The sequence below is a fragment of the Ursus arctos genome, unplaced genomic scaffold (assembly GCF_023065955.2).
Source record: "Ursus arctos isolate Adak ecotype North America unplaced genomic scaffold, UrsArc2.0 scaffold_2, whole genome shotgun sequence".
Taxonomy (NCBI): Eukaryota; Metazoa; Chordata; class Mammalia; order Carnivora; family Ursidae; genus Ursus; species Ursus arctos.
The window spans coordinates 101,483,293-101,510,244 of NW_026622874.1; the positions used below are offsets into that span (position 1 = coordinate 101,483,293).

General features: G+C 41.4%; 1 protein-coding gene across 4 annotated transcripts in view; it reads right to left on the reverse strand.

Moving 5' to 3' along the window:
* SDK1 (sidekick cell adhesion molecule 1) overlaps positions 1-26,952 on the reverse strand; it is an 876,890-nt gene that overhangs the window by 407,272 nt on the left and 442,666 nt on the right. The gene's annotated exons all lie outside the window — the stretch shown is intronic.

The following is a 26,952-nucleotide window of genomic DNA, read 5'->3' on the forward strand; positions in this document are numbered from 1 at the left end:
TTGAGGTTCTCTCCCTCTCCCTCTGTCCTTCCTGCTCATGCTCTCTCTCTAAAAATCAATCAATCAATCTTTGAAAAGAAAATGGGCAAATGATATGAAGACATATATGAAGGGAAAGGCAGATGGCAAATAAGCACGTGAAAAGATAGTCACATCATTAGCCATTAGGGAAATGAAAATGAAACCACAATGAGGTAGCCCAGCTCCCCTTCAGGATGGCTAAAATTCAGTGACAACACCAAATGCTGGTGAGGACGCAGGGAGACTAGATCACTCAGACATTGCTGGTGGGAATGTGAGATGGTACAGGTGCTCTGGAAAGCAGTCTGGCAACTTCTTATAAAACTCGACATACAGTTACGACACAATGCAGCAACTGCACTCTTGGAAATTTATCTCTGATAAATGAAAGCTTATGTTCATACAAAACTGAAACACGAATGTTCACAGCAGCTTTATTCATAATAGCCCCAAACTATAAATAACCCAGGTGCCGTTCAGTGGCTGAATTTTCAAACACACTGTGTGGTGCATTCATACCCTGGAATATTACTTAGCAATAAAAATGAGTGATGGGTAGTAAGGAGGGCACGTATTGCATGGTGCACTGGGTGATATACGCAACTAATGAATCATCGAACTTTACATCAGAAACCAGGGATGTACTGTATGGTGACTACCATAATATAATTAAAAAAACATTAAAATTAAAAAAATGAATGAACTACTGATACACAAAACTGCATGGATGGACTTCAAGGGACTTGTGTGAGCTCCAATCTCAAAACTAGTATCAAAAGGTTACATACGCACCACACGATGCTGTTTATATAACCTCGAAATGACATAATTACAGAAATGGAGAAGAGACTGTGGCTGCCGGAGGACAGAGGAGATGAAGTGGAGTCAGGGCAGGCGAGGTGGCTCTGAGGGCAACAGCAGGGCCCCCTGTGGTACGGCTGTGTCTGACTCCTGACCATGGTGCGGTACAAACCTACACGTGATGAAATCACACAGATCTAAATACACACACACGGTGAGTACAGGTAAAACTGGGGGGGAGTGAATAAGGCTGGTAAGTTGGATCAGTGACAATATCCTGGTTGTGATACTGGGGCAGACTTCTGCAAGATCTCACCATTGTGGGAAACTGGGTAAAGGGCACACGGGATCGCTCTGCGTGATTTCTTACAGGTGCAGGAGACTCGACAATTATTTCAAAATAAAAGGTTTCGTTTAAAAAGCTCTACTATCCAGAACTCAGTGGAAGCCACAGATCGGGCACCAACAGTGAGCAGCGTTACCGCAGCCACTTCACAGAGGTCCCTCAGCACACAGACAAATCGTGGACATGACGGAACAGAGCCGTGGGGAGACTGACTGCCCCCTCAACGAAGGGCTTCATTCCGCGGTGTTCCCACAACAGGTGCACCGAACAGGATCTAAGGGGGGGGAAGGGAAGAGCGGACAAACGACAGTTTGCGTCACGGGAGAGGGTGCAGGGAAAGAAGGGGGAACGGGCTTCAGAGGGACAGGCACGGGGGTTTCAGAAACTGAGTGCTGCGACTATTTCTAGTCACGTCTTCAGGACTCCTACAGCTGTGTACCAGAGCTGGAGGCCCTACACCAGGCAGGGTGTGAACATCTCTGTCAGGATGTGAGAACATGCATATACTTTGCTGCAGACATCCCGTGGCACTGGAGTTTTCACGAAGCGGCTCTACACATTCCAGATGCATGACCCACACCTGTGTGCTCTAATCAAATTATCAGACAGCCTCTGAGACGGCTGCTGGGTCAAGGAGTACCGCGAAGTTTAATGACAAAGACTTGCCTGTTCAATGCAATACTGTCTTTGCGGTTACTCATTTTTTATTTCATTTCCTTAAAATTTAGGGGTCAGGATGATAACGAAATATTTCATTGGCATGCTAAATCTGCGGTATGTGCCCATTATGATATTCTCCTCGAATCCAGAGGCCTTGACCCTCTGTTTTCTTTTTTTTTTTTTCTTCCGAGATTTATTTATTTTAAAGAGAGAGAAAGCATGTGAGCGCGGGCAGGGCCTGAGGGAGAGGGAGAGAGAAATCTTAAAATTAAGCAGTCTTTCCACTGAGCACAGAGCCTGACATGGGGCTCGATCTCACGACCCTGAGATTAGGACCCTGAGCCAAAATCAAGAGCCAGACACTTAACCGACTGTGCCACCCAGGCGCCCCTACCCTCTACTTCTATAAAGTATATCTATGCTGCCACTTGTCCTTCAAAGCAACAGTGTCTCAGGTGAAACTTCCATAGAGGAGAGAGATCATTGCTACTATGGCGGCCACAGCCAGCGGAAGGAGAACAGAACTAAGGCCTGTAAGAACGAATGGGACATTAGTGAGCGCCTGCATGCAGACAGGAGCCAGGACAGCACCGGCCTTTTGCCTCTTCCCTGCTGTGTGGCCCCAGGCAGATGACTGCTCTCTGGTCTCTGGAGGCGTGAACAAGGGTGGAAGGCACAGTGCTGACCCAACGCCTGTGTGAGGGCGGGAAGGGGAGAGTCATATAAACGACACAAACAGAACTGGCCCCGAGTAAGCGCTCAGAAATCATCTCTCCTTGCTTTGGTAAGAAGCCATCCCATGACAATGATGACCCCCAAGGAGGAAAACTCTAAGTTTGTCTCACTGCATTTGTTCCTTCTAGAGAATCCCAAAGTTGTCTTCTTGTCTTACTCTGTTCTCTGAGGCAGCACATCATAGTTTAGAGCCTAGAGTCAGGCCTCCGATCGACTGGTTGAGGCCCCAGCTCCCCCACCTAACCCTGGTTCCTGGGTCTGTGACCTGGCATCTCAGTCGCTCTATTTCCTCATCTGTAAAGTGACAAGCAGGAGACTGCCGGCCTCTTAGGGTTGCTGGCAGGCGAAAGGAGCTCAAGTGTTTAGACAAGAATGGCGCTTTCATCCAGGAAGCGTTAGCTATCATGCATTTCAATTTGTGTTAAAATGAGTAATTACAAAGAAAATAATGGGAAATAAATGGGAGGAACCCTTACTATATATCCTCACCCTTGCCGGTCTTGTCCCAGTGGGCTCTCAGCACCGCCTTGCACTTTTTAAAAAACATCTTTCTGGGCTGCTCTTGTTCTCATTCCCCTCAGCGGTAATTTCAAACCTCCTGCGCTCAGCGCCCAGGTCACCTCCCTGGAGCCAGTCCCAGAGCATAAGTGGGATTTCCGGCCTCAGCAGGCCTCCTGAACCCCAATGGGCCTCTCCACCCCTTTCTCCGCAGCACCTCCCTGCCCGTCCCTCCTGTTCGTATGGCCCCCGCCTTCCCCTCTCCCACCCTTACCAAGGGACCTCCTCGATGCCCATTCCACTCCATTTTTCTCCAAACTTTCCAAAATGGATATACTGTTTCTACTTCCTTCCTATCCTGAATTCCTCTGGCTTTTCCTACGAAGATTGCTAACAGGCTCCTAATTTCCAAATCCAAGCAGTGACCACTGGAACCCGACACTCCACCTGATATTGCTACTTCTCTTTGGTGACATTTAAACACAACCACCTCTGGGTCCGTTACTGTAGAGGCGATCACCTGAGCTTTCTCCAAGGAATAATCACTACCCCTCATATCTTTAATTCCCAAGTGTCTACACATAATAGGCACAATATATACTTGTCTACTGAGAAATCCAATTCCATAAAATTCTTCAGAGCAGCACAATCCCTAAGTTCACCATTAATTACTATTTGTGATAAAAACCAAGAGTAATGAAAAGCTATTGTTTGTTGGTATTTTACTAAAACTCAGGCACTATTCTAAGTGTTCACATGTCATTCCACTTAATAATCACAACAACCCTATTCAGCAGGCACAGTTACCATCATCTGGTGGATAAGAAAACTGAGGCAGAGATGTGGCTTGTCTGGGAGAGCCTGGATAAAGTCAACCCGCTCTGACTCCAGAGACCTCACTTGTAGCTGCCATTCTTATTTCCCAAGGTGAAAAATAAGATAACACGCTTTGCAGTTCATGGTGGCTGGATCATTTTCTCGGAATAAAAGAACTTCCCAAGGCATGAATTCAGAAAATGTTCAGACTGAGAAAAAATGGATAACTAGTTTTCTTATTTTACATTAACTAATGCAAATCAAATACCAAGGAGATCAATAGAATCATACACAACAAGAATAATGCCCTCTATAAATCAATATTAGAATTTTACACATAATTCAAGATGCCAATCCTCAAACATGACGTTTTTATCCATCACAGCAAATCTTGGCCAACTGGCCAACAATGTCATCTCTTGGAAAAACGCCATTTTTAAATAAATGATGCACTTATTAAAAACAAGTTCTTACGAAGCAAATGATTAATTCTTTGCATTGTGGTGTTACTGCTACTAGGTTCTGTATTTCAGTGAGGATGATGAGCGAAGAAGAAAATAAATAATTTAAACTATGATCCAAGAAGTATTCTCAATCCTGTTGGACCCAAAGCCCACCCCTTTTAACAACAAATATTTAATAATGCCCACTTCACTCTTCTGAGATGAACTTCATAGATAAAATAACCAGCCTTCACACATAATTTCAAAAAATCAATATAATACCCACACAGCAATAGAAAGGGCGGGGAGAGAAACAATGTATAACGACCATGCATTTCGATCTGTAAACGCATAAGCTCGACTACACTAGAGGCATAATAAGGTTGGTAGATGCTTGTACCATTTTATAATGAATATGTCTGCACAGATAAACTCTAAGTTTAAAAACCATTCTGTATGAAAGTACAGGGAGACAAAAGAGTAGAGGTATAGGAGGTGGACAGTAGAGCAAGAACCGGTGTTAGGAAGAAGAAACAGACCATGGTACACACCAACACGGCAGCACCTCACAGGCACGTGTGGTGCTGAGGACGCAGTGTGTGCCTTGTTTTCCACTCATGTGAGTCCTAGATGTCAGGATAACAGCTACCTGGAGGGGGCAGCCATCATGGAAATATTTTATATCCCCAACTGGATAGGGTTTTCATGGATGTGTACATTTTCGTCCAATAGAAGATTATTTACCAAAAAAAAGGAACAAACTGCTAGTACACCAAACAGCATGGATGAATCTCAAAACCGTTATGTTGGGTAAAATAAACCTTGTCACATACAAAGCATGAACATTCTGCAGGATTCCATGTATGTGAAGTTCTAGTACAGGCTACACCAATGGTTCTCATATTTTTTGGTCTGAGTATTATCATGCAGCCCTAAAATTATAATTCTGAGAACTCCCAGAAGCTCTGATTTATGTTGATATCTATTTCTATTTATCATATTAAATCTTAAACTGAAACAGTTAAAAATATGTGTTGATTCATCAAAAATGGTAATATCAAACCTTACATAGTAACATATATGTTTTATGAAAGATAATTATATTTTTAAAACAAAAAAATAGTTAAAAGAATGGTACTGTTTTACATTTTTGAAAATCTCTTTAATGTTTGGCCTAATAGAAGACAGCTGGATTCTCATATCTACTTCTGCATTCAATTTACATATTAAAATACATATTCATTATGAATTGCTTTCTTTTATTTCTCCTTACTATCAAGGCGAGGACATTATATTGATTTTCTGAAATCATATGTGTAGGCTTTTTTTTTTAATCTATGAATTTCATTGCAAGACATTGATTAAATATTTGCTATAAAAAGGAGGGGATTATTTTGTCCAGGAGGGTTGAGAATAGTGCCTTAGATTATGTTTTAAGTATTTCTTTTCCCCCCGAGCTCATTATCCTCACTGACCCTACCTGCAAGAACACTACCACACAAAACATGACTGTAGAACTGGGAAACCCCACTGGACACTCGCCAGGGAATGAGATGGAAAGAACAAGAACATCTGAGTAGTATTACAAAAACAGTTTTGACCACATGGTCCCCCTTTTCAAGGGTTTCATGGGCACCCACGAATCCCAGGCCAGAGCTCGGCTAACCAATGACCACAAAGTCCAGGAGAGCAGTCTCCTCTGGCGTCGGGATGTGTTTGATGGGAAAGGGGCACCTGGGAACCATTCAGAGTGATGGTGATTTTCCATAGTGTCCGGGCTTGCTGTGCACACAGGTATGCATTGAAAAAGTGACTCAAACGATACGCTTAAGATTTAAGCACATCATTGTGTGCAAATTCTCTTTTAAAGAAAGTAAACAAATATTGAACTCTGGTTAATAGTATGTGTGGTGAAGTGTTTAGGGGTAAAGTCTACTAATGTCGGCAGCTTACTTTGAAATGCACCAAAGAATATGATGGACTGGTGGAAAAACAGAGGAATGGGTCAGTGGATAGACACATGATGAAGCAAATATAGCAAAATGTTAATTGTAGGATCTAAGCAGTGGGTATAAGGTTGTTCACTTTATAATTCTTTCTACATTTGAAAATGTTCATAATAAAATGTTGAAAAAATTCAATGAGCTGCATACTTAAGATCTGTGTACTTTAGTAATCTTTTAAAAATTTTTTTGAGAGAGAGAGAGCATGAATGGGGAGGTGGGTTGGAGAGGCAGAGGGAAAAGGGAGAGAGAGAGAATCTCAAGCAGTTCTATGCCCAGCACAAAGCCCGGTGCAGGGTCCAATCTCATTTGAGATCATGACCTGCACTGAAATCAAGAGTTGGAGGCTTAACCAACTGTGCCACCCAGGTGCCCCTGTGTACTTTATTATATGTAAGCTATAGGCCAAGAAAAAATTTAAACTATTAAAATATTAAAAATACCAAGGTTAGGCTAAGTAATAACAGACTAAGTTTATTTGCAAATGATAAGAGAAAGAGGAAATGATATTTATTGAAATAAAACTCCTAGACAAATGACACATTACTCAAGTGAAGAAATAGACGGCATTCTCAGGAATAATGCGGGTTATTTTTAAATGCAGTATTAAAACAATTTGCCATGTTGACATGGGATAGGCCACTGACAAAGGATCCCAGAAAACTTAGCTCACGTCTAGGGGTGCCTGGGTGGCTCAGTCAGTTAAGTGTCTGCCTTCAGCTCAGGTCATGATCTCAGGGTCCTGAGATCAAACTCCACATCAAGACCTCCCCACCTGGAGCCCCAAGTTGAGCCCCGCACTGGGCTCCATGCTCAGTGGGGAGTCTACTTGTCTCTCTCCTTCCCCCTTTCCCTCTGTTCTTCCCCTGCTCGTGTTAGCTCTCTCTCAGATAAATAAAATCTTTAAAAATATATATACAGCTCACATCTTGAATCCCTGTCACATGACAGCCAACAGATCAGATGGGGTGTCTGGGACTTAACAGGGAAGAGCTGAGAGGCTATAACACAATGACATTGTAGACTATGGGGGCAGTCCCAGAAGAAGACTGAAAAACAGCAGACAACCCCCCCGATCAACCACTGAATTATGTGATTTTATAACTTATTTCATGGGAGCACATTACAAAAATTAACAAAATAGAGAGGACGACAATAAATTACATCTTAAAAACTTTTATTGATACAGGTTCTTTTAAACCTTTAAAGTGTGATATCCTCACAGTTCATGCTCTTCCACTAATTAAACAACATTTGGTTCTAAGTCTGTTACAATGAATCTCAAGTCCCCTCTGTTACATATTTGCATGCCACAGCCAGAAATGAAGATAGATACAGGTGTCTTTTACTGGCAGCTCCCACTCCACAGGGCGTTGCTAACCACAGTGGCTCCTGGTAAAGTTCCCAACAAAACAAAGTACAACTTTCCCTTAATTTACTCAGTGATTGCATTTGGAGAATTCCAGTACATATTAAAACACTGCAAAAGTGCTATATGTTTCTTTAAAAAATGGAATGCTATGTCCTACGATGAATAGAGTTTTTTCTTGCAACCTACATAAACATCCAAGGGGACATGTGGAAGACATGGGAGGGCATGGAGCAGCCTTCATCGTGGAGGACCATCCTGGCCTTGCACGTGGTCTAGCCTGGCCCCTGTCCTCTTGATGACTGTCCTCACTGGGACCACCAGAAATGGCCCCACAAACATCCCGTAGGAGGCAGTACTACTGCTGCTAAAGACCGATCTAAGGTGAATAATGGATTGTTTTAGAAACATTTAGATTTTAATTGCAGAGATATATTCCCCAAAATAGAATTAAGAGGCATATATTCATTCTCAACTCATTCCATCTAAAAGTATTTTCAATCTCTTTAAACAATCTGTGGCCATGCTGTGGTTGAAAATAACGCAACCCCACAAAGATATGCTCAGGTTCACAGTCATCTACTGATATTTTGTGATCACAGTTCACCACAAAAAAAGCATTTCAAATAGTAGCTAAAGACTTGTCATATGAAAATAGTATTTGCTTACTCCTGCCTAGGGCTAGGTTTAAACCACTGAGCAAGAAGCGAAAAGCTCCATATTTTGCTCTTCAAAAAACAAAGCAAATATAAAAACTTCACACTTGTTCTTAAATATTATTATGATTTTGTTATCAATTTTCAGATTATTCAACCTCAGTGTTCTAGTACTGCATTTCTCATAACCTGAATGTTGCCGTCTCCATGACTCACTTAGCCACCACAGCCGTGCACATTTCTACCCTAATCAGCCTGTATCATCAAAACTCCTGAGTCATGCTTATGTCCTCCCCACTCGTTCCCAGCATCCTATATGGTGTCTGCTTTTGTCTCCTCTCTCTCTCTCCCCTCTTCCTCTCTTGCTCCTCTCCTCTACTTCCATCATCCCTATACAATGATTAGGCCTAGTTTTGTAAGGCAAGAAAAGATGAAATGGCACATGAAGTCATTCATTTAGAGGAGCTGCCCCCACATAACTAAATGGATCACTAAGTATGGATCAAAAGAAAAATGTGCTTGATAAATACAATAACTTCTGGATTTTCCAAAGAAATTAAGGGGAAAAAAATCAGTCAACTTTAAAAAGCTATATGTAATTTGACAATCAAAATGCTCAATAATGGGGCGCCTGGGTGGCTCAGTCGTTAAGCGTCTGCCTTTGGCTCAGGTCATGATCCCAGGGTCCTGGGATCGAGCCCCTCATTGGGCTCCCTGCTCAGCAGGAAGCCTGCTTCTCCCTCTCCCACTCCCCCTGCTTGTGCTCCCTCTCTCGCTGTGTCTCTGTCAAATAAATAAAATCTTTAAAACAAAACAAAACAACCCAAAATGCTCAATAAGGAAAGGTGCTATTCAATGTTCTAGATAAACATTTTGCAAACACTTACATTAAAATTAAACCTATAACATCTGATCCACTCCTATGTATCTACCCAAGTGAACTAAAAATGTAAGTTTACAAAAGATTATGCAGGCGAATGTTTGTAGCAGCTTTTTTTTTTTTTTGTAGCAGCTTTATTCATCATTACCCCAACAAACAAAACATCCTTCAACAGATGAATGAATATATAAACAAATCGTGATATATTCAGACAATGGAACACTACTCAGCATTAAAAGGAATGCGCTGTTGATTCATATGAGAGAATGAATACATTTTAAATGCGCTTTGCTAGGCAAAAGACCTGAAGATCCCATTTGCATGACACTGTATGATTGCAAAACTGTATGATCAGAAGCAGAGCAGTGGTTGCTGGGGGCTGGAGCGAAGGACTGCAGGGGTTTTGAGGGTGATGGAACCGTTCTGGATGGTAGTAATTGACACACAACTCTATGCTTCTGTGTGTCTCACTGAAAGGTTTACCGTGGAGGGGAGGGGGTGGCAGGTGGGATAAATAGGGGATGGGAGTAAGGAACTTACTCGTAATGATGAGCACCGGGTGAGGTATGGAAGTGCTGAATCGCTATAGTGTACATCTGAAACTACTATGACATTGTATGTTAACTAACTAGAATTAAAAATTTAAAAAAAAGAAAGAAAGGGTCACCACAGAGTGAACTTCATTGTTTAAAGACTAAAGACAGACAAAATCCAGCTGGGATACTGGGAAAAGTCAGGATGGAGGCAGACGGTGGTAAACGAAGGACGGATGAACCAAGTACAAATGTGCCACAGACCCCAGCCGGCGGGGGCAGGGGCGAGCTGCCTGAGCAGCCCTGGAAACCAGTGTGTGGTCACTGGGAGGCTGATCGAGAGAGGAGCTCCGGAGAGACACGGCTCAGATGGTAAATCTGCTTCTCACAGGCGTACGAGTTAGCGATTCTGAAACTAGTGCACATGCATGATAGGGTTAAAGAAGTGAGTAAATTGTAGATAATGGGAGTTAGGTTTCTCACTGGCAGAGAAAGAAATGACAAATACGAGGCACGGGGAAATGGAATGGACTCATGGTCCCGCATTATGGTCAGAGATGCCGCCATGAACTCATGGTTATTTTAAAATACACACAGACAGCTAGGGAAATAGACTTGCAGGTTTACATGGGTTAGAATACACGCATATATCTGCAAGCTCTGTCCATGGAGAGGCCTCGAAATGCAGCAGTCCGGCAGCAACAAGCACCTGGCACCCAGATCTTCGTTTCTAATCCCGTTTTCCAATAAAAGAAACCAGGGATCTTCATGGAAAGGGCTAATTCTGGGGCCGGTGCAGGCCATGTGTAAAAGAAGCCTGGAGCATCTCATGGTGCCAGAGAGTAAGGAAGTGCTAAGAAAAAAACCCCAAATGGATAGAGGAGCCAACCAAAGAAAGCTCCAAGGTCAAAACTGGAAGAATTTGAGGTACAAATTAAAAACAGATTAATACCCAAGGAATAACGTAAGTGTCCATGTGTCCATATAAGAAACGACTGGTAGAAAACAGATGAGGAAAGGGATGAATCTGCAGTGCAGAAGAACTCCGAGCAGTAGATGCAGAAGAAATGGAGGAAACAGCAGAATCAGTCACTGCCACAGGCACAACCCGCAGACGAACGCTCGCACTGGTGGAGGCGAGCTGAAGGGGAAACAGGTATCTGCCGGGCCTCGAAGCTCCTCCCCCAGAATATACTATGTTGACTAACATACGCTGCATCGTGGAGCACAACGCCCCTCGGCCTGAGCATAGGCCGGACCGGGGACTTGTTTCTGAGGAACTGCGGCGTAATGGGAAATCCACATCTGGTCTTTGTCTGGGGTCCTGGCAGAGATTTCTTAAAACCCTTGGGATTTTCTGAGTGATAAGGGTGACAGGAGCATCTTGGCTGTAAGGATGCAGTTCTTGGAGGGCTCCTACCTTGCTTCAGAGGGTAGAGCACCGAACTTGCCCTTCAACTCCCCCAACCTCTGGGGAGGGGAAAGGGACTGGAGACTGAGTTAATCACCAACGACCAATGAATTCATCAATCATGCCCACGTAATGGAACTTCCATGAACACCCCTAAACTGAGGGGTGCGTAGAGCTTCCAGGTTGGTAAACACATGTAGGTGCTTTGAGAGTGACATGCCAAGAGAGGGCATGGGAGCTTGGTACCTCACCCTCTCCCCATACCTTGCCCTACGACTCTCTTTCACTGGCTGTTCCTGTGAGTTGCATGCTTCATAACAAACCGATTACGATAAATAAAGCACTTTCTTGGGTCATTATAGGGAATTATCAAACCTAGGGGGAGGGTCATGAGAACCTCTGAATGTAATAGGTTGGGCAGAAATGTAGGTAGCCTGAGCACCCCATTTGTGGCTGCCATCTGAAATAGAGGCCGTCTTGTGGGATCTGTGCTGACTCTGGGAGTTGGTGTCAGAGAATTAGGGAATTGGTGTGGAAAAACATCACATATTTGGTTGGTATGAGAAAAAAATCTTTCAGGAATACAATATGGGAAAAAATAGCAAGTGCATTGTGGAGAAACTTGTCAAACTCTACCTTCACCACGTGGTCCAAGTGCCCATCGCCAGGAATAATTCATGTTGATATGTAACCCCAGGTATGATGGCATGAAAACGGCATGTCTTTGGTATTCCCCCCCCCCCCAAACCCATAACCCCAGTCTAATCATGAGGAAACATCAGACAAACTCAAGGGGAAGAACATTCCACAAAAGAGCCGACCAGACTCTTCAGAAGTGCCAAGGGCATAAAATATAGGGGAAGACTGAGAAACTGTCACAGGTCAGAGGGGACTAAAGAGACATGAGGATGAAATGCAATATGATGTCCTGGGTGGAACCTAGACCAGGAAAAGGACATGAGGAGAAAAACTGGCAAAATACAAATAAAGACTGGAGTTTGGTTTTTAAAAAAAGGGTATGAACTACTGACATACATGCAATGACGTGGATGTGCCATATGCTTTGTGCTATGTGAAAGACGCCAGATCAAAAAGCTCCATTCTGTATGTATCCATTTACATGACATTCTGGTAGAGGTAAAAGTGTAGGGTCAGAAAACAGGCCCATGGTCGCTTGGGATCAGGGGTAGGGGAAGGGCTGACACTCTGAAGGTGATGTTCTGTATCCTGATCATGGCAGTGGTTACTAGACTCCACGTCCTTCAAAAAGAGTGAATTTCACTGTAAGCCAATTAAAAAGTAAATTTAAAAAAATATCCCATTACCTTTCTTAATTTAAAATTTCCCACTGAAGTATATTCAGTTCACACTTTGCTAGGTATATTTCTCAGTACAAAGTAAGAGACTGAATGTGCCGAAGACTCTGGCCAGGCCAAGGGAACTCCAACCCATGTGACAAGTCTGGAGGGCAAACACATCCTCTGCATCAATGGCCCAGAAAGGTTAGGACTTGGGCAATGACCACCGACCTCTCTACTTTTGTCCCCACAAATCCTTTCCAGCTCAGGACCAACCAGAGAAAGCCAAATATGTTCCCTAAAGCAACTCCCTGGGATGCCCCCTTCTAGCCAGCTGCCTCCAGCTTCCCCAGGCCAACAGCCTCGAAGCAGACACCCAGCACCCCCCCTTCTCTCCCTGCAGAGCTTTGCCACTCTTGGCCTGCCTTTGCATATCGGCAGGAAGCAAGGCTCCTCGCTAAAGCAAACTATGAATCTGTTTGTTCTCCTTTGCTCTTGGTTTATTTCCACAGAAGCAAGCCCACTTTATAAAACAAAGCCTTATCAGAAATTAGATAAAACATCATCCAAATGCTATGTAATCAGCAACGCAGAAGCCCCAGGCCCGCAGCGGAACAGTAGAAAGGATGCTGGTGAAGCTCCCCGAGCTGTGATTCACTTTCAAAATCACCAAACCCTTTGAACTCCCGTATTCCCCCTACTAGCGCTGGCATTGTTTGCACACTAGCTGTTCACTGAAACAGGACTATCTTGTCACATGAGGCTTTCTTTCATCAGATCTGAGTTATTCACTGAATGTTGTAGCCACTGACGAGGAGGGACTTTGTTGTTCGCGACTCAGAAACCAGGTCAAGCTGTTACTGCAGTCGGCAACCCGGGGAGGACTTGGGTGGGGGCAGGAGGACACAGGAAGGAAGGATGGCATTATGGAAAACAGAGAGAGAGGACCAAATGGGAAAAGAGAACTGACTTTTTCAGTAAAAGTTGACTTTTTGTGAAAGGATACAATGGAATTAGTAATGGACTGCCTCCCAGGCCTGATAAAATGATTTCACTTCACAATAATTTAACATTTTAATGCTTCTTATAAAAGAGTTTTCTTTCTCACCACCTAAAACAGCTTGCCAAGCTATCTGAATTTCAGGGGAAATATTAATATGAGCTAAATTAGCTGATGTAAAATTAAATTATTCTGACAGAACAACACCAAGCAAAATTCGCTGAAAGAAGCAATAAATTAAGGAACCTTCTTAAAAATGCAATATCAATTATAACTTAAATATATCCCTGGGGTATGAACCAAGACAATTGTATTAAAAGTAATACGAATTTCTCAGAGAAAGAATTTCAGTTTGGTTGAATGAAAACTCTCCAAGAGGCAACTTCATTAGCCAGCATAAGATCAATGCATGTGATGCTCCAAGACTCTTGGAGGGACTGGCTAATTTAAAACATCTTTTACAACCAGTTCCCATATGGTCTAGTCATTTATGCTTACACTTTGGGCAGAAGTCTTGAATGGAAAGCCAAGAGGAATACTAGAAATATCAGGTTTTCTTTAAGAAAGATTTTCCTCATCAAATCACTTTTTTTTTGCATTTTACTTTTCTTCAGAATTTTATTAGGTAATGTTGAATTCTTTCTGACACATTATATTAAAGATAGTACAAAGATGAAAAAACGACAGTCATTACCAAAGGGTCCAGTTCTAGCGACTTCAAGGCGTGCCTTTTAGAATGTGTTATTTGCAAATCACAGCCATACTCAGCCTACAAAAGCCACTTCTCCAACCCAGGAGCATCACCTCAAGCATCTCATTGGTGAGAAAAACTCCACCATAGTCAGGCTCCTTGGCACTTCCCCTGTGATAAGCAGCCTATGGAAAGGCTGCTCAGTCTAATGCCCCAGGTTTCTAGGGGGAGGGTCAAGAGCCAACCACAATAATCTGCAAGACCTTTCTTGTCTTGGGGGTGGCTGCAGCCCCACCAGGCTTACTCCTGTTTTCTCACCTACAAAAGACCTCTGCCCTGCAGTTCTCTTCTTTTGCTATTAAGGTTAAGGGGCACTAACTCTAGTTTAGAAAATTTTCATTCCTTGTTTCTCTAATACTGATGGTGATTTTTTTTTTTTTTTTACCATTAGTGATGTATTACTATAATGAAAAATGGCTTGAACATCTAGTTTCTAGGAGAATTCAGAAATCAGGTTCATAAAATGATAGTTTATACTTTTTATTTCCATAAATTCAGGTTATAAAAATAGGAAAGAAATTACTATTGAAATTATACTTTTCCAGATATGGTCAGTACAAACCAGTTATGAAATCTAGCTTACAAAGGACTGTATCTGGAAACAGTGCCCCAACCCCTGCTTCTCTCAATTTTTGATCATCACCCCAGATATCTTACTGATCTGACAGCAACAGAATTCAAAGACCACTTGGGAGTTCAGTGGCTGTCCTTTTCTTTAGTTAGAGAACTAGTAGCAACAGTGTTGACTCTTTCTTTTAGGGTGGGGGGGTACAGTAATTAGGAAGTTTGAATTTAAAGCTGAGATAATAACACAACTAGATAGAAAAATATTCAAATACCTACTGTGTATTTACTACAGATCTTGTTGGAATTGAGGGACAGTTAAGATAATAGACTGAAAACTAATACATACAAAATGGAATGGGGAAGCACTGAAGGGAAGGATGTCACGCACAGACCACTCACTCCACAGCTGCCTACCTCACATATGCCAGCAGGAAGAAGAAATATTTTCTCCTGGCCCAGGAACAACCCGGCCAACGAGACTCCACAAGCTGGCCAACGAGAGACGCACATCCCGGCCAAGGAGACGCCACCCCAACCTCGAACTCTCACTTGCCTCCAAAGAACATTTGTTCAGAACGACCCTTCCCCATGTGCACCTTCCTCTCTTCCAGAACACTCTGGTGCTTTGTTCTCTGGACTTGCTTGTGGCTCACCACAGTCTGCATGTCCTGTACTGCGGTTCCTCTGCTATTCCTGAGTAAACTTGATTTTGCTGGCTAAACTGCTTACCTTTTTCTTGTAAAGGTTGACAAGACTCACTACTTATTTACAAGTAACAAATCAAGAGTCTTTCACACACTGTTTCCAATAATAAGGCTTTTGCCTTGGAAGATGAGTCTCTTGATTTATAACAATAAAAATGCAAAGAAAGAAATAAACCCCATACAGACCCAGATGAATTCTAAAATCAAACTCCCCAAAAAGCAATTTCTATAAACGCTGTTTCTAAAGGCATCTCCTGGAATATTTTTGATTTCTTAAACACAGAACTGCACTTTGACCAAGAGTTTCAAACTTCTCCCAATGCTCAGTAACAAATAAAGTTTCCCCATGACCCTTGTTTTCTCATCTTGTTTGCATTTAATTCTATTAAACTCCGAAGGTCAGATGACATTAAAAGTACTGAGAGCTCTTGCAGAATAGTAATTATGTATCAAAGCAAAGGCACGGAAGCTGTGATGTTCAGGAAACCATTTCAATGAAAGAAAAACTGAAAGAAAAGGGTCTTTGAAGTTTTAAACATGCATCAGGATAAAAATAATTGATCTAATAAATTCATTACACAGATTGCAGTTCCTAATAACAGTGAATAAAAGCTTATGGAGACAAGTTAACAAAGTCAGTTTCAGGCTAAGCCATCAGGCTGGGCAAGATAAAAATAAAAACTGCTGTCCATGTTCATTCATATAGGCAACAGTGTAGAAAGCGTCTATTAGTTAACCTCTACCAAAAGGTTGTTAGGAAATGGAACTCACAGGAGGCAAAAGAAATGCTTTTTCCACTGGTAGAGAGTTCATTTTATCCTCTGCTCACTGGAAATATACCTCACGTGAAATACTATCTCAGTCTCTCGCCTGTCATTCCTGAGGTTTTTTAAAATTAGATGTAACCACACAAATTTTACAACTGAACCAGGGAAAGAAATGGAGGTAGGCAACAATGTTCCCGGGGCTTTCAGGAGGGAGTGGTCATCAGAGGAAAGGCGAGGAGGGCTGTTGCAGCCCCTGTGTGCCCATCACTGAGTAAGGAGGCTCCAGGACCCCCAATAAACGTCCTGCCTCAGACGCCTTCCCAGAACCTGTGTCAGCTGTGTCTGATCAGAACTCCGCACTGTCATCAATGAAGTGTTGAATAATTTCTTTTGAGAAAAAGGACTTTCAAGAGGAAGTCTGTATGGCTGTCAGAGAATCCTCACTGGAAGAGACTCAGTCCTGCGACAACAGTCCATGCTGGACAGTTAATGATGACTAAGTTGCCTTTAGGCTTTGGAGAATTTAACCACACTCACTGTCCGCCCACTTCCCTGCCCCCAGGCTCTCCTTTCTTGCAGCCGACATATGTGGTCTGGCCCTCGTGTTCTGTTTGCTACCCGCAGCATCCTGGGGTGAGCAGTTGTGGCGCAGCAATGAATTATGAACGCAGGCACCAACTTCAAGGTTTATGGGACAGGAAGTAAAGAGGGCATCATCCTAGTTTTATAGCCTCTTATTTGATACCTTGAGAAATCTCAGATCTTCAGAAGGCTGAAATGCACATGAAAACCACTGGCTGAAATTTAAGTTTCATGTCAGCGAGGGCCTAAATGTTCTATAATGACAAAGTGCTGGCAGTGAGGCAGGGACCAGCAGGAGCGCTACGGACCCACGCGGGAAGGGCTTCCCAAGGCTTTCCCTGGGACAGCAGCCGCAAGGTGCAGCCTGAAGCGACCGCTGGGGATGCAGGCCCATTCTAGAAGGAAAAAGTAAATTCTCAGAAAGGAAGGCCTCTGCACATGGAGGTATATGAGATTATCACACAAAGGAGCCTGGTCTTGACATATCTCGCCTCTGCTCTGCGGTCACCACCCTTAGGCATCTTCACGTCACTTAAGCAGAAAAAGGTGCAGAAGAGAAAGGTGTGAACAGATGGCAGAAATGGGAATCTTTTATCCCATTTGACTCTACCAGATATCCTTTATTTCACTGGTACTTACCTATAGAGATCATCGCCTATAAGCTACACATTTAAATACGTTCACACTTGTTGATTTGGCACATGAAAGTGGATGTCAAAATTAAATGGTTTACCTTACTTCTCACTTTTCTGCAATGCAATTAACACCTATTTCACATTTCTTGCTGTCCCATCTACTCACTTTTTTTTTTTTAAGATTTTTTATTTATTTATTTGACAGAGAGAGAGACAGCCAGTGAGAGAGGGAACACAAGCAGGAGTGGGAGAGGAAGAAGCAGGCTCCCAGCGGGGAAGCCTGATGTGGGGCTCGATCCCAGAACTCCAGGATCACGCCCTGAGCCGAAGGCAGACGCTTAACGACTGAGCCACCCAGGCGCCCCACATCTACTCACTTTTTTGCTTGAATCAAGCGCCTTCCTTGAGAGAGGCCTGTGAGATCATACTAAATCTCTAGTCCTTCTTAGCAATGATACTCTGATACTATTCAGTGATTTTTAATTGAAGCAAGTCAGAATAACTATATCTTCTGAGAGTAAAACATTTTTGCCAATTTTGTTTATAAATTAGGTTAATTTTGTACCGGGCAAATACATCATGCCTTGGTCCCTAAACACATATCTTACCATAGTCTGTAAAAGCCTGTGTGAGCTTTGTATTAAAAAGTGTGAAAAATGCCTGGATGCTCGTGGCAACTCATGTTACACCAAGTACGTTGGTACACCCAGCTGGGAGAGGTGATGTTTTTGTTTTCATTTTTGTTTCTTCTTTTTAGTTCTGACTTGGGCCAAGTTAATGTTTATTGCTGCTTTTTACACCAAGATGGCTCGAGCCCTGGGAGTTGTAGGGCATGTTACCACTGCTGGCATATGGGAGACAGGAAACTCCAGCCCAGTTCATCAGCCACAGAGGAGCCCAGGCCAGAGCTCTTGGCACCTTACAAGAGGAAGAAAGGATACAAGGTGCTTTTCTTCTTGCTACCCCAAGGTTTATCTGTGAGCAAGCTGGCGCAGGGGAAGGAGCTAGACTAAGCAGCAGGGCCACTATCGTCATTAATCAGAATCTTGCTTTCTTTTCTCATTTCAGACTAAGAGGTGGTGTTCTCCCTCTCTAGTGCATTCATCCATTAGACCCTCTGATTACATTCTGGAGGCACGGAATAGTGAGAATATGATCTATCAAAACATTCCCATTACTGACGTTTCCATCTACATACGGTTTGTGTCTTTATTCCCCGCTATCCTCAAATTTATCCTAAACCGGAATATCATTATTGTTCCTGAATTTCTGTAAAACAGAAAAAATATGTCGAGATATGATGAATCAGATATCCTTGAACCACAGTGATGCTGTGAATAATACTGAAAATAAAAGCATGCGGTAGCTGTGATTCTGAGTTTATGTATAGTAATTATATGGTTGCACCAAGTACTTTTGAATTTTAAGATTTGTTTTTACTCCCAGTCAAATAAAACAGGAATGAGATTTAATTCACCCTATGATTTTCCTATGGTAACAAAACCAGAATTTTTACAGTTCAATACATGAAGCATGAAGAAACTGAACATGTATTAGAATTTCTAAAGCAACTGCCCGAGGCTAGCTGGTTTCAGTTTCTCTCTCAGATCCATATGATTGAATAATATATTTCAATAAAAACGTTGAAGCTTAAGGGTCCTTAATGGAAAAGTGGACATAGAAGGAGACCTCAAAGGGACAGAGCCAGCCTTAGCCCAGATGCTATGCGCTGTAACGGGTATTTGTCAGTATCATGTCCTAAGCCCATTATAATATACACAGACTACTCATTTAACTGTTGCAAGATAAAACTGAACATATTTTTCTGACATAATACATATTTTTCTAAGTGAACAGTAATACCCATCCATTTTAGGGGATTTAGACAATAAAGGAGAATATAAAGAGCACCCTTCACGCCAGCCCACAGAAAACTCTGGCACAGCCACTCACCCTTTGCATGTATGTACACACAATTTTCTTTTTCAAAACTGAGATTAAACTGCACCTGCTTGTATCATTTCATATATCATTAAATATTATATTATTATGTTACTAAATATCATGTAATATTGCTTATATAGTTATCAAATGATATACAATATAATCATAGTCATTATGACATACCATATAATGACCATATACTCATATCATTAAAATTATATAATGTCATATTGAATCATTGCCTTCTTTGAAACATTATTTTTCCCATCAGTTTCTTGGTTGGAACCTTAAATATTCCTGAAAAGCCTGGTGCAATAGGACTCTTCCTGCCTTCCCAGGGCCCCTCCTCTGTGTCCTCCCTGCTCCATCCTCTTGCTTCTTTCTGCCTGTTCTACTGCTGGCCTCACACATGCTACTCCCCCAGCCTCTTCTTCTTGACTCCTACAACTTTTCCGTGTTCCAGCATTTACTGCTTCTCCAGGGAAAGCTTCCCGATGGCCATCCCCAGCACACGCAAGGACTCACCCTCAGCCCAAGCTAAATGTTCCAGTGAAAGGCGCTCTCACCTCTAACACTCCCTTTCTGAACAGTGGTGATCACTTCCTTTTTCACTCTTACGTTTGTCTTATGTGTCTTTTTAATGTTTGTCTTCCTGTCCTCATCAGCACGTACCTAGCTTCATTCCTTACCTACTTCACTCCCAGTTCCTAGCATAATGTCTTAGCAAACAAAATCTATAGTGTGAGCACTTTTGAGAATAAATTCCTAAAAACAGAATTCTCAAATGTTACCTATTTTTAAATGCCTTCAGTAAATATTGCCATGTATTCCTCCAGAAAATAGCACAGTAAGCATGATACTCCGCCCTTAGAAGTACACACGAACACTAACTACTAGATCAGTATTTTCTAAATGTTGTCTTATTTGAAAGTAAAAACGATATACTACCGGTGAAACGCCTTTTCCCATATATTTACCTGCTAGTGGCAGTTCTTCTATGATAGCCTGCCTGTCCGCATACCCGCATCCCCAGATTTATTTAACGTCATTTTCTAAGTAGTTAGCCATCTGTCTCAATATTTTTTGAAAAGTCATTTCTACAATCATTGCTTTGATATTCCACTTTTGTTGCTCTTAAAGCAAGGGTCTTTAATTTGTTTTTAAAGTTTTGTCTTATTATTTCTAACTTATTTAGCTTCTTCAGAACTTGAGTATTATTGTATCAAAGTACCACGTGTATCTTCCAGGAGTTTGGCTGAAATTGCATTACATCAATCTATCAATCACTTTGGAGAGAAACAGTATCCTTACAACGTTGAGTTTTCCCGTTCAGGAAATGGGGTTATACAGTCAAGATTTTATTTGTGTACCCTTGTAAATTTAGATTTACCTCACAGAGGTCTTACATACTTCTTGGTATACTTTTCCAAATATTATATTGTTTTAAGACATTCTTTCTGTGTTGTTTTCTATGTGGTTACTGCTAATTATACAGGAAAGTTAGCTATCTGAAAAAAATTTTCAATTGTGAAATAACAGGGGTGCCTGAGTGGCTCAGTTGGTTAAGTGTCTGACTCTTGGTTTTGGCTTGGGTCTTGATCTCAGGGTTGTGAGATCGAGCCCCAGATTGGACTCTGCTCTGAGCAAGGAGTCTGTTTGAGATTCTTTCCCTCTCCTCCCCCTTGGTCCCTCCCCCGGCTTGTGTGCTCTCTCTCTCTCAAATAAATAAATCTTTAAAAAAAGTAAATTGTGAAATAACACACATATAAAAGAGTATATGAAACAAAAATAAGTATTCACATGACTATGACCCATATCAAAATATAGAACCTTGGCAACATTCGTGCCTGGTGCCCCTGCAAGAATTACCCCTCTTCACACCAAAAGGAACAATTCACAAATACCAATTCATTTCTTGATACATTTACCACCTATGTGTTCATCTCTGTACATAATTTAGCTTTGCCGATATTTTGAACTTTATAAAAATGGAATTATAAAATAGCTCTCCTAAGATGCTGACCTTTTAAATTAAGAATACAAAAATGAAAACATTTTATTTTACATTAATTTATTCCCTCTATAATGCTCTTCCATTCTTTATGTAGATCAGGGTTTCTGACCCATATTACTTTCCTTCCCTCTCAAGAGCTTCTTTTAACATTTCTTGCAAGGCAGGTCTATGGGCAATAAATTTTTCAGTTTTTGTTTGAGAAAATCTATTGTTTGTCTTTTGTTTGAGAAAGTCACTTTTGAAGGATAATTTTTACTGCATACAGAATTCTAGGTTGCTGTTTTATTTTATTTTTTTTAATTTAATGCTTTAAATATTACACTCCACTCTCTCCTTGCTTGAATGATTTCCAGCAAGACTTCTAATGTATTTCTTATTCTTGTTGCTTGCTAAGCAATGCATTCTCCCCACTCTGTTTTTTTTTTTTTCAACATTTTCTCCCTGTCTGGTTTTCTCCAGTTTGAAAAAGATCTGCTTTGTAGTAGACTCTTTGGAATTTATCCTAATTGGTGTTCTATGAGTCTCCTAGAATAGCGATTTGGTGTATGTAATTAATTTTGGAGAATTCTCAACTATTAGTACTTCAAATATTTCTTCTCTTCTTCTTTTGATGTTATTATTCTTATTATCATATGTTATACTTTTTGTTAATTGTCCAATAGTTCTTGGATATTCTGTTCCATTTTTTCAGTTTTTTTCTCCTTACATTTCAGTTTGGGAAGCTCCCATTGCCACATATTTCAAGCTCATGGATTCTTTCCTCATCCATGTCCAGGCTACTAATGAGCCCACCAAAGACTGTTCTGTAGCAGTGTTTTTTATTTCTGGCATTCCCTTTGATTTTTTCTTGGAGTTTCCATCTCTCTGCTATTCTATCTGTTACTGTACTTTTTTTTTTTTTCATTAGGGCCCTTAAAATATCAATCACAGTCATTTTAAATTCTCTATCTGATAATCCCCAAATCTGTGTCATACTTGAGTCTGGTTCTGATGCCTGATTTGACTCTTCAGACTGATTTTTCTTGCTTTTTATTTAGCATGCCTTGTAATGTTTTTTGAAAGCCAGGTATGATGGATGGGTAATAGAAATTCACGTGAGGAGGCATTTAGTGTGAGGTTTTATGTCCAGCTGGCTAGCCGCTGGACTGTGTTTAACATCTGCTGTCTCTGTAGTGCCAGAAACAAGTTCCCTTGTTGTTGTCCCTCCCTCCTGTTGTCTTCAGGGTCCTACAAACTCCTTAAGTAGAGCCTGTGTCTTGCAGCTCTCTCACTTGCCATCCACTGTAATTACATTGGAACGCTGCTGATGTGGTGGTGGGTGTTTGGAAGGGAAAATATCTGTAATCTTATGATTAAGTCTCAGTTTTTTAGTGGACCTGAATCCTTGGGCTGAAACCTTAAGAAGTACATCTAGACCATTTTTCTCTTCCCTTACATGAGACAAGAAGGCTAGAGGAGGCTGGAGCTGGCTAATTGTTCTGCTGTAATGTTAGATAAGGCTCTGGTGAGTTATTTTTCCTTACAGAACTGGACTTTGTGGGAAGAATGCTCTGGGTGCATTTCACAATGGTTACTTTTTCTCTTCCCTGCCTGGAACAAGAGGAAGATTTTCTTCCATTTTTACAGTAAGAATCCAGGAAGATTCCAGGAGATAAACCTCACAAAAATTAGGAGTCCCCTAAGACTGGGCCTCCAATAATTTTAAGTCTCAAATTAGTCCACACTCAGCCTCCAGTGATTCATCAAAACTACCACTTAAGTGCTCCTATCATCTAGTGGCTCAGTGGCTTCTGTTTGGATAGCTGACCTCATCTGTGATTCTCTGTATTCACCTGCCTCCCCAGCCTGTGGGGTGGAGGTCTGCCCTGTGACCTTAATTCTCTGATGGGTCTTTAACACTGAGAACATGTAGTTTCAAATTACCATCTAGAATCATGCTTTCAGCCTGAAGAAATTTCTTTAGTGTTTCTTATAAGGAAGATCTGATAGCAATAACTTCAATTTTTATGTATCTGGGAACGCTTTATCTTCATTTTTGAAAGAGATCTTTTCAAGATTGGTTGACAGCTTTTTCCTCTGAGCAGGTTATATGTCATCCCACTGCTTTCTGGCCTCTACCGTTTCTGGTGAGAAGTCAACTGTTAATCTTATTGGGGTTCCCTGGTGAGTAATAGCCATTCTTCTCTCTTGCTTCTTTCAAGATTTTCTTTCAGAAACTGGACATTTTAGAAAATACATTGTTGCAACTCTGGGTATTGGTATTGGCCCACTATGGGGCTTGTTACTGTTATTTGCTTGTTTATTTATTTATTGACTGGTTGAATTATTTTAGTAAAGTATATTTCTACCTGAGAATGCTAAGCCTCTGATGTTGCTCTTTGGGTATACTGATGGTCACCCTAGGATGACAGTGGTTTCTGTAGGGGTCTTTTCCTTTCTTTTTCTGAACATGTCCAGCTGTTAAACTCTACTAATTGCCAGTTGACTGCTTTATTGTTTCCAATAATACCCTGAGGCATAAATTGGTCAACAAATGAATTTAATCAAATTCTGGGTTCTTTGAAATAATGATTTTTGAAGCCAGTGTTTGATATTTGTTCTGACTTCAGGAGGACTTCCCTCCTATCAGTGGCCAGGAAAAATCTCTTAGCCAGGGTTCTGGAGCTAGGAGTGGGGACAATGGCAAATTTCTCTGAGTGTCATGCTAGGAGCTGAGCTCCAAGTGGAAGGGTAGGGTAGAGGCCTGATCTCCTCTTAGCTTGCCTCTCTTGGTGTGCCTCACAAGTCTAGACAAAGGTGATGTGGACCCTGTATTCCTTATGTGCTAAGCCCTAAAAGTGGAGGGTCCCTTTCACAAGTGGAGGCTGGGTGGAAGGGAGCCTCTACCTGTCTACTGTACTCACTGGGGCTGAGACTCAGCAGTAGGTAGCTGTAGCAGGATAAGAAACACTGATGTTCTGCTCCTCCTGGAAAGAAAGCCCTCTACTGGGGAGCTGGAGGCATAAAGAGCCCTGTGTGTTTGTCTGTAGGACTCTGGAGTGGAGTCTCTACCTTGATTAAACTGGAAGTGAAGAAGAAGGAGCAATTTTGATTCAAATTCCACAAACTTTCACTTTTCTAGAATTTTTGTAGATTTTCTTGAATAGATTTTTATTTGTTGCTTACCCTTAGGACCATTTCTAGAGTCTTTAAGTGCTGGGTTTTAAAAAGAACAATTTTCATTAGTTTCACTGTGAAGTAGGTCAGTGGAGCTCTTCATACTGTGAAGCTAGAAGTTGATATCCTCTGATTTTTTTATTATCTATTTTTGATAATTACTGATTTCTCTTACTGGTGGTAATAATACTAATAAGAGAAAACATTTATACATTACTTTTATTTTAAAATTTAAAAAAAATTTATTTTTAAAATTTATTCATTTTTTTATTTTAATTCCAATATAGTTAACATACAGTGTTATATTAGTCTCAGGTGTATAATACAGTGACTCAGCAATTCTATACAATACTCAACGCTCATCATGATTAGTGTACTCTTTAATCCCTATCACCTATTTCACCCATCCTCCAACCACTCCCTTCTGGTAACCATCACTTTGTTCTGTATAGTTAAGAGTCTGTTTCTTGGACTGTCTCTCTCTCCTCCCCCACCCCCCTTGTTCATTTATTTTTTTTCTACATTGCTTTTAGGTCAAATTAGATGAAATTGCCAATATCCAGCTATTTCATATTATTTAAACTATTATGTTGATGAGGGAACAGAGGGAGAGCTGAGGACGGGGCAGAGGCTGACACCCTGCAACACCCCCCCCCCCCCCCCCCCGTCACTGACGGGATGTGCGTGGCATTCCTCAGGCACCCCTGGCTGCCCAAAAGCTAAGGAAAAGAAAAACAAATGGTTAACTAATACAGATCACAATCCTGCAAGACCTGAGTCTCCCTCAGTTTACACATGTCCTAGTGATTTACAAGGAAGAAGCTTTCTTATCAATAGCCTAACTTCCAGAGGCCCATAATTCAGTTTCCTGGAGCCCTAACATTACCATCCTCTCCATAAAATTGAGGGAGGCTGAGGCAGAAGGAAATGTAAATAAAATGGAATTTCTTTTAAACCTGCAGCCCATTGATAAGGACATGTGATAGGAGGAAAGTAACATTCTCCCAGGAAGCTCCCAACTATCTTACTATTAACACCTTCTAGAGGGGTCAACAACCTTAACTTGACAATAGCAAGGCCTCCAGTATCCTATGAGTCTTCTTTAACATATGAAAGTACTTTCTCAACCTCCCTTTTTCCTTACCTCCCTCAACCCCATAGTATATAATCAGCCACCCCTCACAACCCAGGGCAGCAGCTCTTTCTGCCCACGGGTCCTGTCCCAGGGCTCTAATAAACCACCATTTTGCACCAAAGATGCCTCAAGAATTCTTTCTTGGTCATCAGCTCCGGACTCCAGCCCACAGAACCTCACCGATATTCCACAAGCTCATCAATGTGGTTGGTATAATTCTAAATGATTTACACATATTATTTTCATTAATCCCTAAAGCACCTCAGTGAGGTAAGTACTATTATTATCCCCACTTTACAGATGAAGAGAACTTTTACAGAGAGGTTAATGTGCCAAAAAACTGACAGCCAGTATGTGGTGGAGCTGGGATAGAAACCCACAGTCAGGATATATGTTCTTAATCACCATGATATAGGAACTCTCAAATTAATAGTTTTCAATCAATTACTTTGGAATTTTCTGGAGACACAAATTTGCAAATGATATATATTTTTCTTCTTTTCTTTTCCTGTAGTGTTATTACTACTTCCCATGTCAAATTATATTGGTGAGAAATTGGTGGTCTGTCCCTTCTATTTCACACACTAATTCTGAAATCACTAAAAATATTGCACACTTAACATACGTGCTATGGGACAGGTACACAAACTGCAGCTTAGGAAAAGGGGCACAGGATTGAGCTTAGAGTCAACAGACTTGGATATTGGTGGTTTCTCAATGTCAGTAACGAGGTACATCTTTGGGAAGTCACTTACAGTGTGCTCCTTGGTTTGCACAGTAGTAAAATTTAAATGATCAAGCATGTCCATCCCAGTAGTTCAATCTCTTTCTTTGGTGAATTAGTGACATAGTGACATGGGATAAATGAGATTGTAAATGCTAGGGCTCCTAGCTTAAAAGCTTTATATAATTTGCATAAATCTGCATGCTGAGTCCAAAAGGCACAAATCTGTAATATTAAAGTTAATTAGGGCAAACTACTATTTAATATGAATCTAGTATTCAAGAATAACACAGATAAAATACAGAGAAGTTTTAAAAATCAATTGTTTTAATCATTTCCTCATTAAAATAGCTAAAATAAGCTTCATACACATATGGCACTGTCAGTGGGGCACACAACTCCCACACAGACCACTGCAGGAGAGCAGGGTAAAGATAAAAAGTGTTCCAGGGAGCTGGGATGACATGGAGCTGTAGATTTCTGTTCAGTGCTCCAGGAATGTA